Raw genomic sequence first — 5434 nt, 5'->3', positions numbered from 1 at the left:
CATTATCCATCGCACACATGCAATCTTTTTCTTTAGGTCAGTATCCCATGAAGGCACACACACACACACATCCCCCTCTCCATCTTATCGGGCATTCTTTATCTCTCACGTGCATGCGCAACGATCGATGTTCCTCTATGTGTGTGTGTATATAGCTAGGTCCTTCGTAGTTTTCCACACAAACCGATCAATCTTTATATCTAGTGAGGTCTCACCCTCTTTCCCACATCCACATCGATCAATCTATACCTCTCTATATAGGATTACACATATAGCTAATACACCCACATTAATTATATATCCAACGTCCCCCTCTCATCATCCATGCCTTCCGCTTCATCTCTCAGACGCGCGCACAATGGCGAAGACAGGGGGAAGCAAGGGCCCTGCCCCTCCCTAACATCACTATATATCGAGGCTAATATGAATGTGATCATTACACAATTGCTGGTAAAAATGGTTTAAGTTCATGAACTGGCCCTCCTCATAAAGGATTAGTAATGCTTGGCGCCCTAGCTCATTTATTTTTCATGGCTCCGCCACTTCGCGCAACAGCGCACGTTCTCGCCCCCTGTCCCTAAATATCGATCTCGCACTTGTGAACTCCTTCATAGTCTCCCTCCACTCGGCACCTCGCACCATATTCTAGCCCCCCACCGGATTTTGCCACATGTACAATCTAGCAGACTCCATGGTTGAACTTAAGCATAATGCAAAAACCTCAAAACAACAGTGGTTCTCCTTTGTTCAAGAATCTTCCATATCATAACCGCCAAAACTTTTTTTCTAGTTGAATTGCCACTATTTGTTTTTTTACTTTATGCTTTACAACGCACAATTCCATAAATCATAAAATAGATTGCGGGCTTCTTTGATTCAAAGGATTCTCAAAGGAATTTTGGAGGATTCTAATCCTTAGGAATTTTTCCTATCTTGGTTGTTTGATTCGTAGGATTGTAAACCCATAGGAATTTTTCCATATGATTCATTTGCACTAGATTTCATAGGAAACATCCCATCCACTCAAACCTCTTTGAAAGAATTCTGTGTTTTTTCTATGCACAATCAAACACTTGTACAATCCTATAGGAGTCAAGACGACATTCCATTATAATCCCATGTTTTTCCTATTCCCGTGTTTTGGAAATCCTACGAATCCAAGAGGCCCTAGCTTTTTTTATAAAAACTAATTGATTTTGAATGAGATGAACTATAGGAATTAAACGAAGGTCTACAACAGGCATATATGACTCAGAGCTTACATGCTATAGTGTGGTATTTATTGATAATTTGGTTGCAAAATCTGATGCATGCAATGCACGTGTACCTTACTAGTACTTCGAGTATGTGCAAAACACGTAAATTAGAATTCCAATGGCATGCTACACAGTGTCTCCCTTACAGTTCATGAAGCCACGTGGCACATGTGGAGGCGTTGTCGCGACGTCCTTGTGTGGATTGATCACAGTGACGTGCTGCTGGTTCCATAAGAATGTACTCGTCCTCCCTGAGCCACACTGGCGGTACATGCACGAAGAGAAGATGTGCACGCACGGCAGGCATGCACTCATTCCGTCGCACACACACGCGGGTACACGGGCGGACCCAATTTTGTACCAAGATCCACCCCATGTGATAATTTGACGTGTGCAAATTGAGTGGACGTGAGGGCGGAAGAAAGACATTACTACTCCACTGTGCGCATGCGAGTAGTTAAATCATGGGTTGCTACTAGTACTTCCATTGGTCTCCTTTGTATTTTGTGCCAATTTTTGACAGTAACATAATATTTACGTATTTGAGCAGTGTAGTCTACTTGAAATTTATGTTCCAGTAAACTCATCGGGAGACATTTCGGGCCTCGAAACCAAAACCATCAATTAATCTTTACCTTGTTCCCATCACATTCGGAAGTACTAGTGCTACAATTAAGTGCAAGCCTACTCACACCTACTAATACGTACCAAACCTGAACATGTTCCCACTATGCAGGTATTAGTACTAGTGCTAGTACTTAGGTTATAAAAAGGGGAACTACCTAACCGAAAATTACTCTACCTTTCCTCCTCATAAGTGCTTCTTCTTCGTCCGTCCTTGCCAGGCCCGGTGAGCAGAGCTCTAGGTCGAGAACTACTCGTAACAAGGGAGTGGCAACCAAGGTCGCGGAAAAAAAAGAGAGGGCTCGCCGCCACGTAGAGACCTCGAAAGATCTCTCATGAGCAGGCGATGGCTCCGAGGAGCGCCCTAGCCGCGGAGGCAAACATGCCGAGCTAGCGGCGCTGGAGTCATTATCCCTCGACGGCAGGCCCGATCAGCTCAATAAGCACCTCAATAAGAAGGAGTTCATCCACGGCTTGGTGGAGCTGCTGAAGGAGAGCCTTGACGACATGCCCGCTGAGCTCAATAAACAGGGGGAGTTCACCGCTGGCTTGGTGATGCTACTTAAGAAGAGCATTGCCTCGGAGAAGAAGGCGCCCGGTGAAATCCTGCAACTTCAAGAGGACAAGGTGAAGCTCTACCACGAGCTCGACCTGCTGAAGGAGAAGAACGCCAGCTGGAAGAAGCTGCATGAGAATAGTAGTTCCTCGACGAAGATTCTACAGACCCATGTCATGGAACAGAAGGGGGAGTTGGCGAAGCTCCGCATCGAGCACCCGGCTGCTGTTAAGGTACGTAATGTGGCCTTGGAACAGATGATGAAGGCTCACGTCGAGAAATCCCGCGTCATGGACAGAATGAAGAAGATGGCGGAGGAGACGTGCAAGGAGATGGAGGTCGTGGAGGCGATGAAGAAGCAGTTACGACTCCGCGGTGAATTAGATCATTTGGGGTGATAATCTTCCTTCTCCTTTTGCTCCTGTGTTTCTTCTTTTGCTTCAGATGTTTCGTCGCAGGTGTCACGTTCTCTGCGAGGCATGAATAGAATAATGCTAACAATGAGATGACTAGCAAATTAGATCATTTTTATCGCCATATGGCACTGGGCTGCCGTGTTTCGTGCTCCTCCGACATAGTACTACTCCATTGGAAAACTTGAGTATACCGCACGGTTCTTTGCTCCTCCTCAGGTCATCGGCACATTTATACGAGGAGTCAAATCACAAGGCCCCGCCTTCCAGCAGTAATGAGCCGTCGAATCACAAAGGCCCTCACCTCTCGTGAAAGCGACCAAGCTAGACTGCCCCTCCCTCTAGACTTTTGAAAATGTATACTTTTGTATAGTAGTAGTATCGATGGATTGCGCCATGGAGAAAAACTTACAAGATGAAATTAAAGAAAAAAGGTGGTACATATAGAGAGCGCTCGTCGCCAAATTCTGCATATAGTACTATTAAAGAAATAAAGAAATTAGCATACCTATTTTATTCTTGGGTTCTTATTTTTATGCCACTAGTTGTTTATCACTACTCAGTTTTGCCATTATAAGTTACAACTACTCAAAAATGCCATTGATCCATGAGATGCCTGCTCAAAAATGCAATTAGATATCTAAAAATGCCATCGTTAAGTTAGATTTTTGCTCAAAAATGACATTAGACATTGTTATTTTCACGTCAAACCCGTTGACCATGTTACATGACAAAAATAAGCCGATTCTCACAATGATAAGTGTGGCCCCACTTGTCAGGAGTAACCAAGCGAATAATTTTACAGGAAAATAAGAATGTTGTTGGGATCAATAGGCCCCACACTTTATTTTAACATAGTGAGATAGAGGGAGAGCTGGCATGTTGGTCCATCAGTATTTATGTCATTATAACATGGAAAAAGAGATTTGAGTCACAATAATGGTGTCAAGCACAACACACCCCTCAAATAAAACTAAGCACCCTGGAATTCTTTGACAAAAGTAAGCACCTTGAAATTCTTTGACAACTAAACTGCTGGCTATATGATGTTGGCCATATATATTGTATGTATATAATGTGAAGAAACGAGTGGTAGTACTATACCAACTAAAAGATGAAATGTAAGAAATACTAGTATGTACGTACTGAAGAGTTAAAGTAACGAGAAGAAACATAACATAGTTCTGCTGGGGGCTCAGCACAACACACCCCTCAAATTAAACTAAGCACACCTGAAATTAAACTATGCAACTAATTCGGTAGACACTGCATTAGAACCACCATGAGCAACGACACTTCCACCTTACTCGAAGTCCTCATCCACGTCCTCGACTTCGTCCTTGTACCTCTTCCTCTTGGCTGATACTTCTTTGCTTGAACTGCACACTTGGCTCTTGCTCTTCATCCAACCCTTGTAGATATTGAAACACAGGTAGACATCCATTGCAGTGTAGTGGATGTGGTCTATATCTAGTACATTCAACTGCCATGCATGACGATGAAATGTGTGCGGAGGTTTCTCAAGTTTACCGTACGAAGGATGAACCATGTCTCCTGCCAGGGTCAGCATTGAAGCCTGACCACAGGGGGGCAGTAGCCGATTCTTCTGGAGGTCGAAGGGGTTGCCTACAACGAGGCCTACAACGAAGGTCAGCATTGAAGTCTACAGTAACGAATTTGACTGGGCCACTCTTGAGGAAGTTCTTAAAATCCTGGAACTCATCGTCGGCATGGCATATGTGGTAGATCAAACATAAGTCATGCACGCAAACCTGGATCATGGCAGGCTTCTTCTTCTCTTCCTCCTTTAGATCCTTCTCTCGTCCCAGGACTGTGGTGTACTCAACATCTAGCCCAACGACCCACTTATCATTTGAGTTTTCGAACATGCGTCTGAAGCGAGCAAGGCATCCTTTGACCGTCACGGAAGAACGGGTGTAGATGACATCGAACTCATCGCCAGTGATGGTTCTAACCTTGTACTCACCGCCGATCATGGAGATTTGGGACGCCATGGATTTGGGAGGAGGGTTAGGATTAGTGCAACTACCATAATGTGAAAGGACGGGACGACTAGGAGCGAACTGCCGTAATGTTAAAGACCGTCTGGGACGAGTAGGAGCGAACTGCCAGCGGTTTTTCAATTGTAAAAATGCTGAGTGGGGCGTTCGAACGGTAGTGTACTGGCTTGCCTAGTGGATAAATGGATTCATGCACAGTACTACGGGGGCCCAATTAGATGTCATGTCTACTCGACGCCCAATTAAATGGCTTTCGATGTCATGTCAAGCGTCGGGAAAATTACAGGTGATACGAAGCTTTCCATTCTCCCATGATACAGGCTTCCGAGAGCCCTTGGATCCAAGATCGAATGGTTGCATGATGTGATTCTAGACCTATAGGTGAATATCCTATCCTGGAGGGTTATTCTGCAAATTTTTAGCAACTTAGCATGCGACCGTTTGATCTCAAATCCAAGGGCTGCCAGCAGCCCGCATCATGGTCGCGCCTACCACGACCGTCGCCTCGCTCGCGCAGTCGTGCCCTTGGAGATTAAACATGGTGTGTTAGGCTATCTGATGTTG

The sequence above is a fragment of the Triticum dicoccoides genome, chromosome 1B, assembly GCF_002162155.2.
Source record: "Triticum dicoccoides isolate Atlit2015 ecotype Zavitan chromosome 1B, WEW_v2.0, whole genome shotgun sequence".
NCBI lineage: Eukaryota > Viridiplantae > Streptophyta > Magnoliopsida > Poales > Poaceae > Triticum > Triticum dicoccoides.
Note: the sequence above shows the minus strand (reverse complement) of the source record.